Here is a 26,510-nt window from a genome sequence, read left to right as displayed (position 1 = left end):
TTAACTTCCTGTTCACCTTTCTTACGCTTGTTTTTGTCTAGCATGATTTTTTTGTGCCTTTAGGTACATATGAATTATTTATGGCCCTGTATGATATGCTTGCTACATCTCCAAGCTTAGTTTTAAGTGAAAAGTAATGAAGAAAGATTAAAGAAGATAGCACAACCAATAGAAAATGCAGTATAATTATGTGAGTACCAATAATGGAGGGATGTAGTGCAGAAAATAGAAAAGAGGCATTTTAATAAGTGCACATAGGTGATTTAAAAAAAAAAATTCCTACTTTCAAGTCTTCTGCTGCCCTAAGGAAAGATTATTTTCTTAGAAGGGATCATCCCCAAAAATCAAATAGATCAATTAATGATCATTTATCACGTGCCTACTGTAAGTCAGGAGCTGTACCAGGCACTGGGGATGCTAAGACCAAAAAAAAAAAAAACACACAGCATGCCCTCCATCACCCCAAGTTTCTCCAAACTCTGGTAATTACTCTAAAGTATAAGACATGTCTGGTTATAGAAGAAGAGAGGTAATGTGAATGCCAGTACCATTCTGGTGATGAAGGAGGGAGAAGGAGGAAGTAAGAGTGTCATTTCTATAAATCAGAGACATTTGAAAACAGAATCTGGAAGTGCTTACAGGCAGTTGGCATGTCTGGACTTAAACTTCCCATTCATTTTGAGCTATAAATCTTTGGGATTTCTTTGAAGTCCAAATGTACCACAATGCGTTGCCTCCCCTGCCATCCATTGAGCAGAGAGGAATCTGTGGCCCTCACACAGCTGTAGACTGACAAACCCCATCTTTAACAAGACTTTTGTTGACTTATTGCTCTCTTAATCTTTCCTAGAGTCAGGGAGCTCATGCATTTTTTTGTGATAAAGAGATATTTTTTGGGTCTTGATTTAATGTCTAAATCTCCATTTTGCATTTCTACCATCAAAACATCCTCTCCCCAGGGGGTAAATTCCTTCCCTAGCTTTCAAATCAGAGAAAATGGAAATAGTGTTAAAGTCTAACCTGATTTCATGGATCCTTACATCATAACATAATCTGTCTCTTCTTTCTATCCCCTGCAGCTGACAATAAAATACTTGTGCTAAACATTAGGCTTCATCCTTCAGAGAGCTAGAAATCAGGTGACCTATGTATATAAGACATGATGAATAAAACCTTTTCTGTTCCCCTTTTTACTTATCTGTTCATTCATTCATCTATTTATTTGCTTATTTTCAATTCCTTTACAAAACAGATAGAAGTACCTTGTCCCTTGAAGAAAAAGGAGACTATATCATAAGAAAAAGGAACTTTAAAAAACCCAAATGACTGTATTTTCTCTTGTCCTATAGTGAAATAGTCTCCAGTTTATTTTAGTGAAATTTGGCAGGGAAATACAATCTTCCCTCACAAGACTGACCTTGAAGCTTCATTATAGCAATGTAGTGAGTACTTAGAATTTTGGTTCTTTCTTTTTGTGGTTAGGGAAGGAAGGTTGCTTACTAGATCTGGGATTTCATTATTAGTGTAGGAAGCCTTCCATCCTGGAAACTTTTTATCAATGCAAATGGATAACTTCAGGAGAGTTACCTGGTGCACAGTGAAGTTAAGGCTTGTCCAGGGTCACAAGTACATGTTTAGGGCAGAATCTTGGCTATCCACTGGCTACTTATGAGTCAGGAGTCTCAAAATCAAGGATTCCATCTCTTACTGGCTAACCTTTGGATAATCTCTTAGTCATTTAAAGCTCTAGGAATTAATTTCTCCTACAAATTAGAAATAATACTTACATTTAGCCACTTCAGCAGATTGGTCTAAGAATTAGCACAGTAATAGTGAGTGCTCAGATCAAACACTGCCTCAGAAGTACTTTTGAAAGGTATAGGGACTGGACCTGTAATTTCACTAATATAGAGAACTTCCAGGTAAGGAAATTTCTCATTTATCAATGCAGCAACAAATACTTATTAAATACCTACTATATAATGAAAGAGTACTGTGCTGTGCTAAGTACAGAAGAGATAGAAAAACTGAGATAAGACACTTATGGAGCTTGTCTAATGGAGGGATAGGGGCCCAACACAGAGAGCTACATAGGATAGCTTGTTGTTTTTGTTGTACTTCCTTCCTTCTCAGAGACCGCCAAGATGTTACAGAGACTAACACGCCATTTGGATATGAATGAGGCAGAGCTGTGCAAAAGTATCAGCCTCATTCTCTCCTCCAGAGTCATCAAAGTCCAGTAGCAAGACACAGGTCAAGGTGACTAGCGATGGCCCAGGATGCAGGGGACAACCTTGGACTTTCTAAGTTAAAGTCTTTCCTGGGCCTCAGCCTTACTGCCTGCATTTATGGTTTTTATACATATATGTGGCCAGCAAGGAGATGACTTATATTTAGGTGTCCTCAATCTCATATTTCTTCATCAGAAGATTAGTCATCTGGATAAGTTGTCCAGCCCCTTCTAGTCTTCTGTCACCTTCTGGATATAGTATTGGTTGTATGTTTCTTTTGAGAATGCACAGGGATGAGAAGAGAGCTGGTCTAAGAAGAGGCTACTCACATCCCTTCCGTGAAGTTAGGACACTGCTCAGAATATCTAAGAGTCAAGGTTCACTTCCTCTGCTCTCTCCCCCAAAAGTAAAACCAGTGTAACTTTCTTCCCCCAGCCCCATTGCCCCAGCACAGTCATCTTCACTTTTTCTTTAGGTTACCTTGAATAATATAACTAATGTTATTAGATATTTGTATCTACTAAGAAGAACTGCTGTTGAATCCATGTGACCTAGGGTACTACACCTACTCCTTTTCCATTAAGGAAACCAACTGCTTTGGGTCTATCCATGGGGTCCAAATGACTTTGGTTCTAAGTGGTGAGGGAACTGGCCTCCAAGGAGCAGGGTTAAGGTTCCTTTTCATGAATTCTTTGGCTCTTTCCCTTCTGTCTTTAAGAATCTCAGAGAAAATTAATTGGCTTAAGTCTGGCTTATTTCTAAGGTGTTTGTAACAGGGTGTGGGGGGGGAGGAGGTAGTACTTAATGTACAGTATGAGTCAGGTTTGGGACAGATGTTTATTTCTTATGCACAAAAGAAATGCTAAACACAAAATGATCATGTGTGCATTGACAGAAAAATTTAAAACAGGATTTAGTAACAAAATTTAGTAACTACTGGTGTATTCCTCAACCTTACTACTTACTGCTGTTTATACTCTACTATAAAGTTGAAATTTAAATTGCATCAGAACAGCTGAATAGGAAAATTTCACCTCTGTTCTACACTCACCCCACCAAAGGCCATGCCCCCTGGCCAGCCAGGCCAGGGCTTGGGTCCTTCCTTTTATTAACTGTTGTTTTCTCTGATGTCTTCTGCCATAAGTCAGCTCTACCCTGGGGAACCCCTCTGGCCTTCTCAGACTCAAAGGGTTATCTCCAAACCTGGACATATCCATTTCATGATCTGTGTTTTGGTCACCAAACTTGGAAAAGAAAACACAAAACAGAAAAAGCAGCTAGGGATCCAGGCTCAAGTTTGCCTTGTGCAGTCCTCTTCTTCTAAAAGCCATGTGGGAGCAGTTTGCCATGATACTGGAGTTGGGGTGAAGGGCTGGTGTCTCTCCTGTGAGAGACTGCAAGGGTACACAGTTGGTCTGTAGCCAAGAGGAGAACAGAAGAAAGCAACTGAGGAGGGCAAAGTATTCCTTGAAAGAATCACTCTATCACTGATTTTTGTGCTCTGGCCTATGAAGGGATTATTTTGTCATCTCAAAGCACAGGAGCCCTTCAAAGATGATTCACACATGATGGATGAGAAGCAGCAGTCAGTGACTTTGTCAGCCCTAGGAAGGGAGTTTTGCACATTCATTCCCTGGTGTCACAAATATTACATGGTTTTTCAGGACTTTTATATTATCTCTGAGAAGTCCTCCCTCCAGTTACCTAGATCACAAACATCCCTTTTTCTTTGTAGGTTGTTTTTTTGAGTTGCTATCGACCAAAAAATTAATCACCTGATTGCCAATCATTTGGAAATGAGTTGCTTTGAACTTTGGGCTGCTTTTTTCTTAATTTAATAGCTTAAAACTCATCCAGCTCCACAGAATCATCGATGTGTAAAGATGAAAGGAATTTTAGCATTCAGTTACTCCAGTCTACACCCAAAATCTTTCAACCTCAGCTTGAAGATCTCTAATGAGGGAGAACCCATCACACCATCGGAAAACTCATTTCATTCTTGTGCAACTTATTAGGAAGTTTATCCTGATAATAATGAGCCTAAGTTTTCTTCTTTGTACCTTTTCCCCATTGTTCCTGCTTCTATCATGGGGGGGGAGGGGAGGGCAATCAGAATAATTGTAATGCCTCTTCCAAATGACAGCATTTTGGTTACTTGATGAAAGCCCCCATATTCCTCCTGAGTCATCTCTTCTCTGGGCTGAATCTGCCCAGTTCCTTCAAATGATCCTCATGGGACATAGACCCAAGGTAAGACTCTTCACCCATTCGGTTGCCTTTTTCTGGACATTCTCTGACCTATTAAAATCCTTTCCAAACTGTAATGCTCAGAAATAAGCACAGTATTTCAAATGAGGTCAGACCAGGGCAGAATATAGATCTAGGAGAGACCTGCTAGACCTTATGCCTTATTGGTAAATCCTTTGAGAATCAGAGTCATTTCCTTACTGGGGTGTGCTGAAGCCAGCTCTGACTGACTTGCAGAAGCACATTGTTAAATTTTCAGTATAAGCATTTCTTTCCGGAGCTACAAATCACGGTTTTTTGTTTGTTTGTTTGTTTTGTTTTTTGTTGATTGCCTAGAGTTAAGAAAGTGCTAGTAATACAGATTAAACTTAAAAGTGGATGTATACTTTCTTTCCCCTCAGAGCCCAGTTAAACAGCTGTCAGCACACATCAAGCATTACTTGACCTCACCAGGAGAGCAGTACATGACTTAGGTAATGAAATCATCTCCAGATTGGAGACTTGGTGACTGTAGGCTAATAATAACAGGAACAACAAATAATGATTATTATTCACATAGCACTACAAGGTTTACAAAGTGCTTTGCATTTCATTATCTCATTTGAATCTCACTACTCCCCTGCTCCATAATAAAAATGAAGCATTAGAGTAGTATGTAGTAAATAGGTTTTTAAAAAATGCTTATTGAATTGAATTGGCAACCCCTTTTGTATGGAAATTTCAGGTTTTCTTTTTTAATTATGTGTGTTGGAGAAAGGGTGCTAGATATGGAGTCACAAGACCTGGGTTCAAATTCTAACTTCTACATTTATCATATGACCACTGGCAAGTCACTGAGCCCCTCTCAGTTTCTACTTCTATAAAATGGGGAGAAAGTAATATAATACTTGTGCCACCAATTTCATAGGATCATTGTAAAGAAAGCACTTTGTAAGTGAGGCATGATAGTGCATGCTTGTGTCCCTGCTGTTGGGGAGGCTGAGGTTTCATTTGAGCTTCGGAATTCTGAGTTACAGCAAAACTAAAGCAGATTCAGTGTCTGCATTAAGTTCATCATCAGTTTGTGAGCTCCCAGGGTGCGGATTGGTTAGGCTACTTAAAGAGGAGAAACTGGTCCTGGTGGGAAATGGAGCAGGTTAAAACTTCCACAGTAAGATTGTACTTTCTTCCTGGGTGACATAGGTAGATTGAGTCTAAAAAGATGAGAGGAATGAAGGAAAGGACTTTGTAAACTTTAAAGCACTATATTGTTTTGAGTTATCTAAAAAAAAATTTTTTGGAGAGGGTGAATAAGGACCTGTGGTTTCATTAGTATATGAAATGTCCTCCAGTATTGTAGATCAACAAATCCTTTCCATTTTTCAGTCTTCAAAAGTTACCTGGAGCACTGAGAAGTTGTTAGAGGCTGTCTTCCTGTCTTGAAGGTACCATCCCCATGTTCTGCCTCTCATATATTTATAATTACAAATTCATTCATTTGTAAATATCAGCTAATGTCTTCTTTTTTTTCTTCTAATAACGTTGGACCCCTTCAAAGAACCACAGATTTAAGAACTGGAAGGGACCTGACTGGGGTGGAAGTAGGGAGGAGTAAGGCTGCTACTCCAATCAATAAATGAAAAGAATCTCCAGTATAACATTCCTGACAAGTGGCATGTTTTTCTTTTCTTTTCTTTTTTTTGCAATGTTTTTATTAGCCCTATTTAATACTTTATGTTTTGTTTTTTCCTAGTTAATTTTGAAGAAACATGTTGGTCTAGAATAACATCTAGTGTCATGGTCATTTGGTACAGCAAACTGCTTGAAAATTCCGCTTTCCAGACTTTGATGGTAGACCTCTTCCCAGCAGGTGACAAAAATGGACAAGAGTCCATAAATCTTTCCACCTAGTCATCAGAGCTCTCATTGACCCACTTTGCTTTGATATGAAAGGAAGAATGGGAACATCAGCAAGGGAACAAAATAGCTTTGGCTGCTGAGCTTAAGAAACCAGGTCTTCCTTTTAAGACTTTCAGATAAGGAGTCAAAACCTTCCTTTGTAGCAGAAGCAAAATAGCATGCATGAGTTCCCTTTCTGGAGAATTCTGCGGGTGATCAATTTTATCCTCATCTTGTCATGTTAGGGTGAGGGTTGTGACTGGTGTGTGATTCACAGTCATCCAGTGAGTCTGGATGAGGAGTGAATTAGTTGTTAATAACACTTAGGTAGACTTTATAAAGCAACGCAGGGCTTGTCCCTCCTGCCTCGTCTGTCTGGGTTCCATATATCTCCCAATAGAGTTGAACTGGAACAAGCTTAGGACCTGAAACAAAGAAGGCAAAGGAGAAGGGAAAGGGTATCTTCATGTTTTCCCCACAATATTTCAAAGACAAATGTAAAATAACTTTGGGATTATATATCAGTTTGTTTTATCTGCAATATCCTTTCAGTCCATTGGTGTGAATAATTGAAAGCTGAGTGTATATAGTTCTCATGCCTCTATTAATATAAGAATTTGTCTCATGTCATGAAGCAAAGAAGTCCTTTAAGTCTTCTGGCAAAACTCCTGTTGGCCTTGATACAACAAGGCTTACTGGCTAAGTCTTATAAACTCCCCACTTTCATTAGTAGAAAATTTCATGGTTAAAATAATCAAAGAACTTCCCTGAATCAGCTTATACTAAACCTATTTGTAATCGGACCTAGAATGTTATTTCCAGTGTCTTATTGAATGTCTGAGCATAATCTGGTATGGTTGAAATATATTTGCTAGAGCCAATATTCTGTTTACTGAACGCCTAGAACTTGTCAGTGCATCTAGGTGTGATCGGGTCATAAATCATAGATCATATCATAAGGAACTATCATGGAATTTAGAAAAGGGATTATCATTACCATGGATTTGGAAAGGTACTTGAAAGACGGGATACTGTTGTTGAGTTGTTTCAGTTGGCTCTGATTCTTCATGACCCCATTTGGGATTTTCTCGGCAAAGATACTGGAGTGGTTTACCATTTCCTTCTCCAGCTCATGTTATATATATGAGCAACTGAGGCAAATAGGGTTAAGTGACTTACCCAGGGTCACTAGTAAGTGTATATGAGCTAGTAAGTATCTGAGGCTGGATTTGAACTTTAGAAGATGAGGCTGGACACTCTATCCACTGTGCCACCTAGCTGCCCAGAAAGACAAGATGATACAGTGGAAAAAGCATTGGCTTTGAATTTTAGAGGATTGCGGGTAATTTCTCCCTTTGTAATTTGCTATCTATATGACCTTGGGCAAGTTGCTTTATTCCCTTGGTCTCAGTTTCCTCATCTGTAAAGTGAGGGGGTTGGATTAGATGACCTTTTCTAAATCTATGAATTTGTGACTTAAAAATCTGCAGAATGATGATCGGGAATAAGCTTGGGCTACTTTAGAGGGATAAAGGAGGATGTCTTTTTGGGAAGTGCAGACATCCCCATTGATTGATTGAGTCTAGCCTTTCAGAGAGTATTTGATTGGGTCATGCTACTATATATTTGAGTGGCAGCCTGGAACTCAGAACGAGAAAAGGGGGCAGACAATTGCAAGAGGTTCAGAGACAGCTAGAGAGAATTGGATACTGATTGAACCAGAGCTACAAGAGCTGAGAGTTGCCTGGGATCTTGGGGAAGTTCATTCATGTGATCTCTCCAAACTCCCCTCTCCCAGGGAACCTCTAATAGCTGCATTTGTGAAGCAATGACAGAGCTCCAAAACCATGTGGTCTAGGAAAGAGGGAGCTACATGACCCAAGCAGTAGGTAGCTTGAGAGAAGGGCCAAGGATTTCCCAGAGAGCAAATTTTGGTGGGCCTAGGGGGAAGCTATTAGCTGTGTGACTGTAGGTAAGTCACTTGACTTTTGTTTGCCTTAGTTTCCTCATCTGTAAAAAAGAGAAAATAATGGCACCTGTGTCTTTGGGTTCTTGTATGGATCAAAAATCAGGGCCAGTTAGATGGTGATATGGATATAACACTGGTCCTGGAGTCAGGAGGACGTGAATTCAAAGGTTTCAGATGCATAATAGCTGTGTGACCCTACACAAATCACTTAACCTTGATTGCCTCCCCCCCAAAATGAGGTAATATTTGTAAAGTTCTTAGCACTTTTTGGGGATTGGTAGGCACTATATAAAGGGTAGCTTTGATGGTGACAATGGTGATGATGTAGTAGTAGTAGTAGTAGTAAGTCAGATGACCACTAGTCAAATCCTCTCTTCAGAGATGGAGGAACTGTTAACCAGAGAAGTTGTGACTTCCTTAAGATCACACAGGTTGTAAGTGACGGAAGATATAAAATTTCTTATATGACAGATGAACAGACAAGGCACAGAGAGATGAATTGATTTGCCTATGTTATGCAAAGAGAAAACGGCAGAGATTGGTTTCCTAGGATGATACATAGAACTCTGAGGCAACCTAGTGCAATTCCAGCTCCTCCTCCCCCTCCAAATCCCCAGCCTCCATGAACAGATGAGGAAACTGAGGCCCAAGGTGGCCCAAGGTCATAAAGGTGGTTAAGTGTTAGAGGTAAAATTTGAGCATTGGTGCATCTGACACCAGAGCCAGTGTTCTTTCCACTGTTCCACACTGCCTCTGTTTTATCTTCTGATTCCAAATTCAGTAACTTCATTCTTTTTGTCCCACCTTGCTAATGTTGTTTACATCTAGTGATTAGATTTCTTTTGACTTTTTGAACCCTTCTCCATGGTACATCTTTGAACAAGTCTTAGCTAGTCACCAGGAACAGGTGAATGGAGTTGTTTAGGATATATGAGGCTGAATGCTGAATAGCAGAAAATCAAGAAATGGCAGAAGCCATTGGAAAAGACTCAGTTTTTGGAAAATCTCCTTCTTAATCCCTCCCCTTCAAATCATTAGAAAGTTGAGCATGTTAGCAGAGATCACTTAGTTTTTCAAATTGCTTGCAAAATAGTTCACAAACATAATGATTTATTTATTTTTTTTACCTTCTTAGCCTTCACAATTAAATCAACCAGGCTCATAAAAATAGTGCTAAGAAATGCAAGTTGCTAATTTCCGTGGACTTTTAATGCTTTATAAAAAATGTATATATGCAGTCAGCAAGAGAAATTGGCTCATTTTGCATTTGCCATGCCTCTTCATGCTAACAACAAATGCCAAACAGGTGTAGGAGAGAGCCTAAAGCAATTACAACAACGATGACACATCAGTGCTTGGTATAATGACTTGACAATTAGGGGTTAGTTCGAAAATCTTGTTAAACTCCAGAGACTGCTCAGTATTATCACAGTATAGAGATGCAATAATTAAGCTTCTTTGCCTTGTTATGTTGTTAGAGCCAAGAAACCTCTTTGGACTAATGGGAGACCTTATTCTCCAGGCTGCTTTCTGTACCCGATAACATGATTATGTGATTTCAGTAAATTGTGACCTGCTCGATGTTAGGAGGGTATAAATGGTAGCTCTTTCTGAAAGGCAGGTGCTTTGTTTTGGGGGTCCTTTTTGCTAGCTTAAACCATAAATAAAACAGTTCCCTTCCAAAACAATTATGCAAACAAATGCTTTGTTTCATGGTGTTGGATTACCTTTGAGCTAATCCTCTGCCTTATTCCTGAAAGTAATTGCACTGGGGGGCAGTTGACAACAGAGGCTCAGCCTCACATGAAACAAACAGCTTCCCCAGAACTTGCAGGACGATTTTCACCCACATGGAAGAGAAGTAAAGCTTGATTTCTTCCACCAAGTCCTAATATTCTAGTGATCTTCGAGTCTTTTATCCCTTTCATTTTTTTTTTTTATTTGTCTTGGGTAAGATTTCAGTTCCACGTGTGCTAGGCCTATTTTCCCTTAAAGCCTGTAATTAAGTCTTTTGTTTGTTCCTCTGCAATTCATTTCTGGCACAGGATAAGAGCTAAGCCATTGCTACGACAGGTCCTTCACATAATACAAATGGAGGAAAGAATAGGATGATTACTGGCTTTTCTAATGTGAATTACAATTCACATGACAAAACAAATTCATTTTAACATAAGACAGGATGAGAAATTTCATTTTGCCAGTCACCTGTCAAGTTCCCTTACTTTCCTGCGAATTCAAAAGCGATTTTTAATCCTTATAGTAGCTATTCTCTTTTTTCCAGCCCTGTAATTACATCCCATAATGTAATACAGCAGAATTTCAATCTCTTTCTTAGATTTGTGTATGGGTTAGCTTATTTTCAAATAATTAATATGCAGTCTTCAAGTCATAAAGACAAATTTCATTTGTTCTCATTCTGGAATTAGCAGCTAAATTCTTAGAAAATTAATATTGTCTTTTCCTTTTGATAAAATTAAGAAGTTTTTCTATGTAGATATGTACTTGATTGTCTTCATAGCAGAAAGTCACTCTGTCTTAGGAAGTGGATTCACTCTTTGATCTCACAGTGTACCATGTTCTAGAATTGAACATAAATGACAATAGATGAAAAGACTTCCTTGAATTCTTCCAGGCCACTGATGTGCATCCTAGAAATGTTGGAGAGTCACTGGACTTGGAGTCCAAAGGACCTGGTGTAAACCTTGTCTCAGATACTTAAAACTATGTGCCGGTAGGCTGAACTTGACTCAGGTCAGTCTCCTAGTAGTTTAGGCTCCATATTGAAACAAAATGAGACACCTGTAGATCTTTTGTTCAGTTGTTGTTCAGTTGTGTCTGCCTGTGACTCTATTTGGGGTTTTCTTGACAACGATACTGGAGTGGTTTGCCATTTTCTTCTCATGTTGGTCATTTAACAGTTAATAAAAAGAGATTTACTTGTTGATAGTTGAAGAAGGATGTTCAAGGAAAGTGGGGGCGAGGGGCAAGGGGGGGAAGCCTTCCCCTCAGGACACTTTGATTTGATTCAGCTGAGTGAATCTCTTGCTTGAGTCTACCCTAATCAGCATGGGAGGACTAGAGGAGGGTGAGGATATTTCTATTACCACAACAATTCATTTACCTTTTCTGGGTCTCAGTTTCTTCATCTGCAAAATGAGAGGGTTGGATCCAGTGGCATGTATGGTTCCTTTCATATAATGGTTCCTTTCATACAATATTGTTCCTTCCATTAAATAAATGATCCTATGGACAGTGCAGTGTAGTAGAAAGACTCCTAGAAGGCCTAGGTCCCAGTCAGCCCTGTCAGTCAGTAATTGTATGATTTTTGAGAAAGCCATATAATCTAAGTCTCATGTTTAATTGGGGATGGGTTTCATAGGGTTTATATCTACAGGGGCTTTTGAGCCTAAAGTGACTAAATAATCCTAAGTGACTTTGCAGATTTAGAGGGAAGGGAATCCTCAGGGGTTAACTAGTTCAACTACATTCTTTCAATGAAGAGGAAATTGAGGTCTAGAGAGGTTTAATGACTTACTTATGGTCACCCAGGTAACCATAAGGTAACAAGTAGCAGAGTTGGGATCTGAACCATACTCTTCTGAGTCCAATCAAATGTTCTTTCCATTACATCATTACTGCCTCTGTTTTTATACTACCTACTTGGGTTGCTGTGCAAGTGTATTTAACCATGAAACACTCTTTAATTGTAAGATCTCCTTAAAATAACCAGTGGAAGACCTCAAGCTTGTCAAATGGATCCTTTTTCGGAGATTATTAGGGAGACATGGACAAAAATGGCACCAGATGAGAGTTCATGGGAGATGTTGCTGGGAAAATTTAGCCAAGAAACAAAATGAGGCCATTTTTCTGAGCATAATATCATTTATTAATGGGGCATGTGATCAATGAATAAAGTTCAGGTAAATGGCATACCTCCATTTGTACCAAATACCAGAGACCCAAAGTGCAACCAGGCAGGGTCTTTTATACCTAAGTGTGTCATCCTTCTGTTTGGCCCGACAGTACCTCATTGGGATGCCCTCTGGCAATCCTGATTGGTGGACATTTGACTGAGGTCAGCTAAGAGTTCTCAGTTCCTTTCTATCTCTGGGGTTGGGGAAAGCAGTGGACTGGCCAATGGATGTGGCCGATTTTGCCCCTTTCTGATCACTTAGGAATAAGAGTTGCTAGCAATCTTAACCAGAAAACATAAGTCATCTCAATCAAGTTTTCACTATTTGTTGTCTCCTTTGTAGACCAAGTCACTCATACTTTGTTGTTGTTGGTCCTTCATTCTCAAAGAACATGGTATCAGGGAGGTGATGCCATGACATACAAGTGGATTGGATTTATGTGAGGGAAGGCTGTGCAAAGTCACCAGCCTCACTTTCTCCATCTGGGTGCAGGGTATATATAGATCAGGATGACTAGAGATGACCCTGAATGCAGTGGGACACCTTGGCCTTTAATGAAGGAAGGAAGGACAAAACTCATACTCCCTGGGGGAGAATCTAACTCAAACTGGGTCTTGAGTAAACAAAAGGCAGGGTTCCATTTGGGTGTAGCCCAGCTCAAACTAGTTAAGGAGCAGATACCTTAGGGCTAAGATCACATTACTCAGATCACACCATTTAAAGACTGCCTGGCCTTTTCAGGAGTGAAGTCTTGACATAAATAGGAGGAAAAGGGATGGGTCACAAATTAATAACTGCTTATTAACATAATAGTATAATATTCATTTCCCTCATGGAACTCAATGTGTACCAGGGGAGATGAAACCAGGGATCCATTTAAATGCTCTCAGGGAGTAACTTGGACAATGGAAAACACTGAATACAGTGCTAGACACCTAGTAAGCTCTCAACAAAGCCTCATTGAAATGGGAAAAAAAAATCCTATGCAATATTAAGAACATACAGTTGTTTGTTTTGTTTTGTTTTGTTTTTACAAAAAGGGAATTGGAGGCCCAGGGAATGCCCCAAGATTATACAAGGAGTCAAAAATGAGAATAGAACCCAGATTTTTTGACTTTCTGCTCTATGTTAAATTAGACAGATAATGAGCAATTTTTAATTTTTTTTGTAAAGGATTCATTTCTATTGCATCTTCCTTGTTAATTGATGCCATGAAAGTCAACATTATATTTTAGCTCACTTATAATCTAACCTCTTTCTTTTTATTTCAACATAGTCCCCAGCTGTTGAGATCTAGGGGTGCTAGGTTAGGATTTGGTTATTTTCATCATGGTGGCCCAGGTTCAATTCCCAGTCAGGGAACCAAATATGATGTAGTCTAAGGGTGCTAGGAACTCTGAAATGCAAGGGTACAGGGTGGGCCTGCCTCAAAAGACTTTGTCTACTCAAGCCTTCCTTCAGTCAGAGTAGCAAGTTTATTATGACATTGGTTGGACAGGCAAGATTCTAAGAATGTGTGTAATTTAATGGGGATAAGATTAGTACTTTTATACAGAAAACCAGGGATCTGGACTGCTGAAATTTATGGGCAAGTTTGAGCATCACACCTAGACCTGTCTTCTCCCAGTTGCCTGAATTCAATTCCATTCAACTCAACCCACATTATTAAACAACTACTAAGTATAAGATATTGTGTTAGGCTCTGGAGATTTAAAAATAAAATGAAAAGCCACAGGGTTCCACCCTTACAGAGCTTAAAATCCAGTAAAAGGATACAAAATGCACACAAAGTAGAATGTGATAGGAACAAAGGCAAGATAATGACAAAAAGCTCTAGGAAAACTTGCGGTGAGAAGAGATCACTTTCGACAGGGAAAAGGTGGCACCTGAGCCTCCTATTAAGGAAATAACAAATTTCAACATGCAGGGATGAGAATAGAATCCATTGCAGCCCTAGAGCACAGTCTATGTGAATTCATGGAGGCCAAACTGGTCAAAACAAGACTAGGGAACATCTAGTAGTCAAGTTTGCTTGGAAGTAGAATCCTGGAAGGCTCACTGGATCATGACTTTAGAAGTGGAAGAAACCTTAAAAGGTATCATGTCCAATTCTCTCATTTTATAGATGAGAAAACAGAGGTTGGAGAAGTTGGTACTTGTCTGAGGTCACATGGCAGAGTTGAGATTCAAACTCAGATCTTCTGACTTTAAATTCAATATCTTTGAAATGACACCTGGAAGGGTGGGTTGAAGATAAATTTCAGAATGCCTTAAATACAATCCAAAAGGAGATTGTATTTGGTCCTGTAGGCCATAGGAAACTACCATGGCTTTTTTATTTTTAAAGAAATTAGTGATATGGAATAACTTGTTCATTAGGAAGATCATTTTGGCAGCTGAATAAAAGGTGGATTGGAAAGAATTGAGACTAACTAAGAGGAGACCAGTTAGGAGGAGGCTAGAGCATTGGTTTAGTTGAAAGGTGATGAAGATCAGAGCTAACATTTGGAAAGGGATGACTTTTTAGTAGATATTGTTAGAAGTAGTTGGCAAAATGGGTCCAATCTCTAATGAAGCGGCTTTTCAAAAATCTAGAAGACAAAAGGACTGTTTTCACTGCCCCATCATATCTTCGGTTACTTTTTAAGGTCCATGGAAAAGTTGTTGATGACATAAACTCATTGAAAGTGCTGGTATATATGGATGCTTCCACTGCATCAGGGTTGTGTGACTTCCTCCAGAAGCATTGAATTTGCGGTGCTTGTGGGATATTCAGATAGAGATGTACAGAAAGTTGGAAATATGGAACTGATGCTCGTAGGAGAATTAAGGCTGAAATTATAGAATGGTATTATCTGAAGTGATAATTGCAAAGAAGAGAGTTGATGGAATCACCAATTATGACCGTAGGAGAAGCATTGCCAGAACTGTGAACATCAAAAGGACGAGGGGGCAAGAGACTCAAGGATGGAGAACGATGTATAATTGAACTGATTAACTATAGGATTGAGATGTGAAGGCAGGACAGAAATACTAGAGCAGAAATTATGGCCTGGGATAGTAGAGGACGGTGAAAGAATTGAAGGTCATGGTGAGGACAATGAATAGGTTTATAGGACTAAGGCAGAGGGAGAGACTGAAGGATAGGAAGTCATTTTCAGAGAATAGAATTTTTTAATTCATGGTCATGGAGACAACACAGTTCTCTGGATGATAGTGAAAGTTAAATTGCTGTGGGTGACTGAGGTGGAGTAAAGATATGTCATGGGAGTTGAGGAGATTGATGGCCTGGGAAACCAGGTGAATGAGGTGATGTTAACATGGAGATTGAGGTCTCCAAGTACAGTAGGGCAAGAGCTTAGGTGGAAAGGAGAAACTGAGTCAGGTACTGAACTTTTTGGAAAAGAACTAGAGAGTGAGTGACCTACAGATTTATAGTTGACAGCAACAAGGATCTGGTACAGATGATTCTATCTTTGATTGCTTACTACCAGTGGACAAATCACTTAACCTCTATGAGTTTCAGTTTTCTTATCTGTAAAAAGAAAGTTGGATGAGTTCCCTTCCAGCTCTAGAGCTATGAACCTCAGCTATCCTATGAACCTCAAAGAAAGAGAAGTTACTGTGTGATGATGGCAGAAGGAGGATCAGGAAGTGGTACTGGTGGGGTTGGGGGTGGGGAAACTGGGGAGACAAACAGCATGCCTACCCTTCCTCCTGGCTCAACATGTTGCAGGACATGAAAGAAGGAACAACCAGCTCTGGGGCAGAGTGAATGGAGGAAGTCAGATCTAAGAGATAAAGAAAATGTTAAGAATGTGAAAAGAAGAAACAAGATAAGAAAAGGGAACCTTTTTTTTAATTACAGAGAGATATTTCCTGAAGGTATAATGGCAAACGAAGACAGAGGTGGCTAGGAATAAGAATACAGGGAGAAGTAGCTGGGGAAGGACTTTTTTGACTTCAGGAGATAGCAACTACGAATCTTGGGGTTTCTGGAAACATCAGGTTTGAATTTTCTCTTCAGAGCTAGGGAAGCACCTGTTGATTGGGGTCCAAAGCACTGAGATGATGGAAGGCAGTTGGAATCAATGAAAATGGTCATTCTTCCAATACCTGAGAGTTTGGGGAGTTTGAGCCAGAGATCTGGGCCAGTAAATTCCTGACCATCAGTTTCACAGGGGTTAGACTGAATTCACACATGGTACAAGCTTTGGAGTGCTAGCCCAAAATGGTAGGGCAGGAGGCACACTCAGAAGATTTTTCAGAAGTGGAACATTGACACAACTAGGTGTGAGAACTGGCATGTGAGGCTTCCTTGAGTCTTTTCAATACGATAGATGCTGAGGTACTGGGTACAGAGGAATTAGGCTTTTGTTTGAGGTCCCAGTGCTTTTGGTCCCAAATCAAATTTAACATATATATGGCCTGAATAGGAGAGCAATCAAGCAAACTATTTCTTTTCCTAAAAAGTCTAATCTATATTGTCAACACTTTCTTTTCCCCCTAAACTCACCCCCCTTGAGAAGGCAAGCAATTTGAAATAGATTATATGTGCCTTCATACAAAATATATTTCCATATTAGTCATGTTATAAAAGAAAATTCTTTGGAATTATTTTTGATTATTGTATTGCTAAGGATAGTTATGTAATTCACAGTTGATAATCTTTGCTGTTGATTGCTGTTATTGTGTACAATTTTCTTCTGGTTCTGTTTACTTTACTCTGCATCAGTTCATGTAGGTGATCCCAGGTTTTTCTGCGAGTATAATTTCTTTTTTTTTTTTTTAAATCTACTTAGTATTTTATTTTCCTCCAGCTATATGTAAAAACAATTTAAACATTTATTTAAAAAACTTTTAGTTCCAAATTCTTTCCTTTCCTCTCTCCCATCCCCCTCATTGAGAAGACAAGCAATTTGATATAGGTTATACATGTGCAGTCATGTAAAATACTTCCCTAATAGTCATGTTGTGAAAGACCAACTCTATTTCCCTCTATTCTATTCCTGGTACTCATTTATTCTATTTACTCTCTCTTTCCATCCTGTCCTTCCTCAAAAGTGTTTTTCTTCTCATTACTCCCTCCCCAATGTGCCCTCCCCTCTATCCCCACCCCCATTTTCTTATCCCCTTCCCCTCCTACTTTCTTGTAGGGTAAGATAGATTTCTATACCCAACTGAGTGTGTATGTTATTCCCTCTTTACTCCCCTTCAAATCTCTCCCTCACTGTAAAAGCTTTTTCTTGCCTCTTTTATGTGAGATAATTTACCCCATTCTACCTTTCCCTTTCTCTTTCTCACAGTACATTCCTCTCTTGGCCCTTAATTTTATTTTTCAGTTATCATTCCTTCATATTTGACTCACACCTATACCCTCTGTCTGTATATACTCCTTCTAACTGCCCTAATCATAAGAAAGGTCTTATGGGTTACAAATATCATCTTCCCATGTAGGAATGTAAACAGTTTATCCTTATTAAGTCTCTTATGATTTCCCTTTCCTGTTTACCTTTTCATGCTTCTTTTGAGTCATATTTGAAAGTCAAATTTTCTGTTTAGCTCTGGTCTTTTCATCAAGAATGCTTGAAAGTCCTCGATCTCATTGAATGCCCACTTTCCCCCCTCATGGATTATACTCAGTTTTGCTGGGTAAGTAATTCTTGGTTGCAATCCTATCTCCTTTGCCCTCCAGAACACCATATTCTGAGCCCTTAGATCCTTTAAGAACCTGCCAAATCTTGTGTTATCCTGATTGTGGCTTGATGCACATTGCTGCAGGTGATATAGTCACCCCAAGGTCTGCTCTAGATTTACTACAACCAGTGCTGGACTGCATTCCTCTCCACCCTGGTACAAGAAGCCTTTTCTGTTGACCTTTGAGGTTGTCTTAGGCCAGAAATTTGTTTTAACTTATCTTTTAGTGAGTTCTAGAATTTGTTTGGAGTCATTTTAAAAGATATTTGAAGGGATTTGGGGGAGAGCTCAGGCAAATCCCTGTCTTTGCTCTGCCATCTTAATTCTGCTCCCCCAACCCAGTATAATTTCTTATAGTACAAATAGTATTCCATCATAGTCATACACCACAACTTGTTCACTCATTTCCTAATTGATGGACATTTCCAATTCTTTGCCACCACAAGAAGAAGCTACTGTAGATATTTTTGTACATATAGGTCTTTCCTTTTTTAAAATCTCTTTAGGATTCTGACCTAGTGGTGGTATTTATATCCCTTTGGGCATCGTTCCAAATTCCTCTTTAGAATGGTTGGATCAGCTCACAAATTTACTAACAGTGCATTAGCGTCCCAATTTTTCACATCCCTTCCAACATTTGTCATTTTTCCTTTCTGTCATATTAGTCAATATGATAGGTATGAAGTGGTACCTCAGAGTTATTTAATTTGCATTTCTCTGATTTAGAGTATGTTTTTCATATGGCCATAGATAGCTTTGATTTCTTCATCTGAAAATTTCCTGTTCATATCCTTTGACCATTTATCAGTTGGGGAATGACTGATATTTTTATAACCTCAGTTCAGTTCTATATATTTGAGAAATGAAGCTTTCATCAGGGAAGTTTGCTATAAAATTTCCTCCCCCCAAATTTCTGCTTTCTTTCTAATTTTGGCTGCATTGTTTTTGTTTGTGCAAAACCTTTTTAATTAAATAATCAATTTTTACATCCCATAACCCTCTCACTCTCACCAATTCTTCCCTTATCCATAGCTCTGACAGATAAACCATTCTATGATCCCTTAGTTTGCTTATTTCCCTTTATGTCTAAATCATGTACCCATTTTGACCTTATCTTGACATTTTTTTATGCCTAGTTTTTGCTAATCTGCTTTCCTTTTCCTAGCAATTTTTGTCAAATAATGAGTTCTTATTCCAAAATTTTGGAATCTTGGCTTTACCAAACATTAGATTACTACGGTTGCTTATTACTATGAATTGTGTACGTAATCTATTCTACTATTACCCCTCTCTATTTCTTATCAAGTACCAGATTTCTGTTTTTGAGGCAGTTGGGGTTAAGTGACTTGTCCAGGGTCACACAGTTAGTATCTAAGGCTAGATTTGAATTCAGGTCCTCCTGACTCCAGGGCTGGTGCACTGTCTACTACGTCACCTAGCTGCCCTGAGTACCAGATTGTTTTGATGGTTACTGCTTTGTAATATAGTTTGACATCTAGTACTGCTAGGTGACTTCTTCACATTTTTTTTTTCATAGATTCCCTTAATATTCTTGAACTTTTGTTCTTCAAGAGGAATGTTATTTTTCCCTAGCTTTATAAAATAGTTTTTGGTAGTTTAATTAGTATGACACTGAATAAGTAAATTAATTTAGGTAGAATTGTCATTTTTATTATACTGGCTCAGCTTACTCATGAACAATGGATATTTCTCTAATTGTTTAGCTTTGACTTTATTTTTATGAAAAGCGTTTCTCATTTATTCATTTAGTCCCTGGGTTTGTCCTGGCAGATAGACTCCCAAGTATTTTATATTGTCTGAAGTTATTTTAAATGGAATTTCTCTTTCTATCTTTTGCTGCTGGGCTTTCTTGGTAATATATAGAAATGCCAATGATTTATGAGTTTACTTTACATCCTGCAGCTTTGCTGAAGTTGTTAACTATTCCAAATAGGTTTTTAGTTGATTATCTAGGATTCTCTGAATATAACATCATGTCAATTGCACAGTGATAGTTTTGTTTTCTCATTGCCTATTTTAAATCCTTCAATTTCTTTTTTTCTTTTATTTTTTTGCTAATATTTCTAATGTAATATTGAAAAATAGTGATGATAATGGACGAGCAAATTAATTCATGAAAGTCTTGGTGCAATGTAATACTGTACTTATGCAAGTATGGGTCAAAAATCTAAATTCTCTGAAGGCTTCATCAAATTTCCATGGCCAGCTGAATAGGCACTGTCTCACAAGCACAAGAATAGAGCAGGGGTTCCTAGTAACCCCAATGCCTGAAATACTCCTTTCTTCCTCTTAGAATACCTGGTCTCCTTTAAGACAACTTGAATGCTAGCTTCTATAGGAGACTTTTCCTGATTTCCCTAGCTGCTCTTCACCTTAAATCACCTTATGCTGGACCTGATTTGTACATATCTATATGTATATTGTTATCTATCCTGACAAGATGTATATTCCTTGAGGATGGAGGCCATTTCAGTTTCATCTGTTGCCCAGTGCCTAGCAAAGTGTCGGGCACAGAGTAGGTGGTCAATAAATGGTTGTTAATTTACTGACTAATCTCCAGGGTGTTATTCTCATAGAACCACAGGTTTTAGAAGGAAAAGGGAACTTAGAAGTTATCTAGCTCATCTCTTGTTTTGCAAATGAGGAACTAAGGGCCTGAGAAGAAAAATTACATCTCTGTGGCCTCACTGTAAAGAGAAAAGCTGGGACACATACAAAGTCCTCTGATTCTAAATCCAGAGCTCTTTCCATCATGCCATGCTATTTCTCTTAGAGAACTTGTAGACTTGTCTTTGGAGAATCCCATTTGCCAACTGTAGTGTTGAGTGGTAGTGGAAGGGTAATCCATTCCACAGCAGCAGGATGATAGTACAAAATTATCTGGAATAAACCAGGTTCCCAGGGGGCTTTACCAGATGTCAAGCATGGGACTTGCTTAATGAAGCATGTCTGTGACTTCCCCCTCTCTTGGACTCAGTTTTCCCTTCTGTCTAATGAAAGTGCCTGACTAGATGATGCTAAGAGCCCTTTCACCTCTGAGACCCTATAATCCCATGAGATCGGTTTGGGATCTGTCAGTAAGTATTGTTTATTTTGATTAAAAAGTGAGCTCTAAAGATTCCGGTATTTTGTTAGCTGAGTCCAAAATGGATGCGAAGTCAAGGGAATGGGCCAGATGGACTGACCTCTTTATCAAAGTTGTGACAGAAGGGCAAGGCCAAGGCATGATCGGTGAACTTATTCTGAGTCAGACACCGAGGGAAGGAATCAAGATTGCGAGCAACACCAAAAGTTTTCTCAGTTAGTTGGTTTGATGAAGCAGTCTTCCTGGAAAGTGACTTTTCTTTTTAGCGTGTGGTTCCATATTTTCCATGTGGCTCTGTTCTTGATGGAGGTGTTTTCCCTGGCAGTACTAGAATTGAGCCTCTCAAAGGGTTGGGTTTCTTTACTATGTTCTTTTTTCGTTCACTTTCTTGTCTAAAGTATCCTTTGACCTGTAAGCAAGGGTGTGCTAGAATCAGATTATACCAGCCTGAGAGCCTCTTGTTAAATTTTCAATGTGAGCATTTACATTTTGAAAAATAACAAATGCTACAGTTCTGGGCTTGACTCACTATTTTTTGATTGTTTACATTTACAAAAGCAATGGAGAAAATGTTAATTAATGTAGATTAAATTTAGATATATGTCATGAATAAATTTTTTTCCCTCCAGAGAGACCCTTTGACTGTAAGATAGATCTACTGTTTTTTGGTGAATAGAGAATTCTTTAAGTTCCATAGTCTGAATAACCTCCAGCACTCTGCAGTGTGCTTAGGAGCCCTTGACATTTGAATGGTACCTTAGGTCCAGAGTCTTTTTAATGTGACCTTGACAACTTGTGTAACTAGTCTACCCACCAGCCATTTCTGCTCTTACAATTGATCCTACATACCAGTTGCTACATTAGTTTTCCTAAAGTACCAGTTTGATTGTATAAATCTCTTACTAAAAACAAGCAATGCCTCCAACTGCCCCCAAAAAAACCAAACTTTAATAAGTCTCCATGGTCTATTGAACTAAGACTCCAACTTTTAGATGGGCAAAAATGACTTTTACAATATGGCCCCAACCTATCTTTTCAGTCCTATTTCCCAGTAATTTATGTATAATATATCTATAACTGTATTTATATCTGTATTTTTATATCACCTATATCTGAATACATGTGCACATATGTGCACACACATATGTATACAGATACGTATGTGTATATATATGTATATATGTGTATATATATATATATATGTCCGACCCGATAAAACATTTATTAAGTGCCTACTATGTGCCAGGCAGTTTGCTAAGCTCTGGGGAGACTATTAATAATAATAAAAAAGACAGTTTTTGCCCTCAGAGAACTTACAACATAAAGGGAGAGACCACACCAAAGTATATATTCTATCCAAACTAGATTATTCACTGAGCAGGCCCTCTGTTTTGTCTCCAAACCTTTGCTCCCACCACTTCTACCTAGAACTCCCTTGCTGTCTATCTCTGTCTACTGAAATGCTAACCATTCCTCAGGATCCTACTCAAATACTACAACCTTTATCTTGGTTGTTCTGAGAAGTGATCCTCCCATCATCTAAGCTCTCATAGTGTATTAACTCATGCTTTGTAGTACTTATCAGCACCACCACTTGTTGTTATTTACATGCATGCCATACTTTCCATAATAACTTGTAACCTTGAGAGCAGAAACTGCCTTAATCACTTTTTGATTTTGCACTGTGTCTAGTTCAGCTTATAGTAGCATACAATAAAGATTTGTTGAATGAACAGTTGAATGAAGAAATGTAAGAAATCATTGTCCCATGGCTGAATTCTTTGCTATATGGATTGACAAAGAACCCAACCAACTATTTCCTGTTTTCTCTCAAATTCTAAGGGCAATTACCATTCTTTTACTTCTAAGGAGGGAAAGAAAAGAGTCCATAACATGTCAGTGTCTGAGTTTAAGGATTTCTTGAGTAAAGAGACAGGAGAATCAAAGAATAAAATACTGAGACTAGGGAATATGTCAAACATTTTCTCTGTATTTTGTATTTTTATGTTTATCCTCAATTCCCTTTTATTCCATGTCTTATATGGTGTTTCAATAGTCCTATCACAAGTGTTCTTTGTTTTTACATTCTCTCATCACTCTTATTTTACCAATTTTGATTTCTCTGTCTTCTTTAAAGATTTATTCACTCTGCCACAGTATCAGAACCCAAAGGTTTGGCTTTAAAGACTTATCCTGCCCATTTGAGGGTGTAAAAGAGATATGCCTGTGAGTGCAAAGCCACTTGAATGGCACCAGCTTCTGCAATTTCCCTGAATACTGGGTTCAGTGATTGGATGAAGGGCTTCTATATAGGATCATACTTTTTCCTTGTTGTCACCAGAGTTGTTTTATTTTCATTTCATACATATGCACATGCTGTGAATCTACTTTTTGATTCCTTAATTAGAATATATAATCTTTTTTTTTCACATATGCTATTTCTATTGAAGTTAATTTCCCCCATCTTTTGAAAAAAACAGTGCTTCTTGTCTTGGTTTTCTTATTCTCTGAAACCTACCAAAGTGTCCATGGAAAGAAATGGCATATGGATAGATTACAATAGAAGGGAAGTATACCCATAGAGAACCCTAGTTAAGGGAACACCTATGGCCAAGGAAACTTGTCCCTGCACGCTGCTGCCCACTGGGCATGGCACTTTTTTTTTTTTTGAGGCACAATTTATGAGTATATAATTTCAGTAGCAAGCTTACCGGCAAGTGAAATTATTTTCATTTTTACTCTGAGAAGTTAGTTGATGAAGACAAAAATGAATTTAAAGGAAAATTTTATGCTCTAGGTGACAGCAACCAAGTTAAATCTCTAAAAAGGAACTATAGACACATGTACTTACTTTGAAAAATTTGACACGCAGATTTTAGGCAAAACTATTTTTAAAATGTCAATTTGTTTAGTCATTTATATATAATCAGTACATCTCACTTTTATCACATATACAGTCTCAATTTTAATTCAACTTCATATAAAATTAAAATTTTAACTGGTAGATGGTTATTAGGACAGCCTTGTTTTGTTATTTTTTCTTTTTAATAATTAAAAGACTTCTGAGATTTTGAGAGACAATTAAAATATACACTTATCCACTAGCAACAATGGTCCTAAGAGCTCTCCATGTTGAGAACTGATTATGGTTAAAAGGGTAACTGATGGATTACATGAAGATCATGATCCCAAAAGAACCATCCTTTTCATGAGAAAATTTTTTTACACAAGTAGTTAACTGCTTAGTCTGTTATCATTACAGCAGGCAGTAAAATGAGCAAGAAAGATACCTGAAAAATCATCATGACATAAAACAACAACCATTACCTTATGCTGCTGCTGGTATGAAATTATTACACTGGGTTCATTTTTTTTTTTTCATGAAACACTGATTTTCTAGTGACATTTAACTTTAAAAAGATTTTCTGAGTTCTTTAACCCTTGGAGTACTAGTATTTCAAGACTGCCAACCAAAGATATAATTAGGAAAATGTGTCTTTGTCCACAGTTTCCCGACATTTAAAGTGCATGACTTTTCTGTGGCTTGGCACACAAGATTCTCTACTCCACTTTTTTCTTAAATGAAACTTTTTCTTTGGTTTCGTGTAGTTTTTCTGTGAGTCTATCTTTTGTTTCTTCCATTTTTTCTGTAGTAAGCTCCTTTGTTTCCTCCATTCTGTCCTGGAAGTACTCTTTAACTGGAGGTGGCGTTGACATGTAGCCATGGCTACGAAGATACTTGAGAGTAATGGATATTCCTCCCAAAGTCAAAGTGTATCTGGCAGGTGTTGCAATCTTAAACAAGGCATATGCAGTTAATGCATTTCCACTTTGAGAATTTTTCAAAATGTCCACTATGCTGTCTGGTAACCCAATGTGTTCCAGAAAAGGAACAACATTCACTCCTTTTAAGGCTGCATAATAAAATGTTCCAAACCAAAGACTGGAAGTCACTATGTGTACTGGAACCATAACTTTTCCATACTGTCTAAAAGTTTTCTTAAATCGCTGATACAGACTAATAGATTATCTTGTAATGGATCCAGATCTTCCTTTTTCTCAGCATGAATTCCTTGGGCTGTGCCACTAGATGATATAACCCTTTCTGATGAAGCTTTTTCTTTTTGTTGTTTATGTTGAGAAACATCTACTGGCTTCTTTTCCTTTGAGATATGCTGTGCAGAAGATACATGTAGCCAATGGTTTTGAGGACCTTGCACAAAAACAATCTTGGGCCAAACTTTATGTAAGCCTTTTATGCTTTGAGAGTGCCCAATGGAACCAGACCCATGTGAGACCAAACATGTTCTATTTGCCAATTGAGACATAGTCCGTATTAAATTCCACTGCATTTTGACGAATGGTGGTTGTTGATTTCAGTTCCTACAGAGATTTGGAAATATCATGTGGCCTCGTTGAAGAAATTAGAGCAAGATGATCATCTGTAGGATATATTGCAGAGAGGAAGGTATGGATTGTATCAAATGATCTCTGTAGTTCCTTCCAACTTTTGAGTTTCTGAAGTTACCTCGGAGGACGTTGGGTCCGTGGTCGCAAGCCCTGACAGGGCAGATTTTCCAGCGGCAATCACCGATAGGAGACGAACTCCCCCCAGGGTCCCCGTTGAAGCCAGTGTGACCAGGCCTCCCCTTCACCCTCCCCTGACCCAGGCGGCCAGGGCGGTCATTCGCTCTCTTCAGCCAGCCTCGTCCACCCAAAACGTGTTTGCGACCTGCCGGGTGCCCAGTTCGGAGCCTCCAAGGCAAGGTCTGCACCAAGCACCCTGGGAAACGTAGTTTCTGGGCATGGCACTTTTGCTGAACAAGTTGCTTCATTGCTTGACCAACCTCACCCCTCATAGGGCACAACATTTCTGCTGGATGGGTTGCTCCTTGGCTTGTCACCTGCATGGCTGTGATCTCCACTACTTCCACTACAATCCTTGACCACAGTCCAGGGACATGCTTCCTTGGCCATTGGTGTTCTACGCTTGTGTTCCTTCTGGGTATACCTGACTTCCATGGAGTTTATGTACATGCCCACTCTTCCCACTTTGGTAGTAGTGAAAAATCATTACTACTGTGTTCTTTCCTAAACAGAAGGGACAAGACACTTACCCTAGGACTAGCAGAAGCTCCTTAGTTCTGAGGCCTGCAACCTCCCAAGCAGGAGGTTGAAGGCCAGAAGGAGGCATCTAAACCAATGCCTAGAGTTTCAGCCTTTCTTTTTGATAGCTTTTCCTAGTATAGGTCTGAATCCCTTGGTGGGAGACCCTCACTTATTATTGTGACACAGTTTCAAAGTCTTTATCTGTGAAGGCCAAGCCAAAACTAGGCAATAGTCGTTTGCCCAATAGTCACCAAAGACCTCTGTGTTCAAGGTTCCCCAGTTGTTGTTTTTTAACCAGAAAGTTTCAGAGGTGATCTGTATCTGAGGGTAGGGCAAGTTCATTATCTCTGCTAACTCTG

The 26,510-nt window shown here is 38.8% G+C and overlaps 1 pseudogene; it reads right to left on the bottom strand.

The window, feature by feature from the left end:
• Positions 1-23,928: 23,928 nt before the first annotated feature.
• On the bottom strand, positions 23,929-25,742 carry LOC140514523 (protein FAM210A pseudogene; annotated as a pseudogene).
• Between the last annotated feature and the right edge of the window lie 768 nt (positions 25,743-26,510).

The sequence above is a fragment of the Notamacropus eugenii genome, chromosome 7 (assembly GCF_028372415.1).
Source record: "Notamacropus eugenii isolate mMacEug1 chromosome 7, mMacEug1.pri_v2, whole genome shotgun sequence".
NCBI lineage: Eukaryota > Metazoa > Chordata > Mammalia > Diprotodontia > Macropodidae > Notamacropus > Notamacropus eugenii.
The sequence above is the reverse complement of the archived record's forward strand: the minus strand, read 5'-3'. Positions and strand labels throughout refer to the sequence as shown.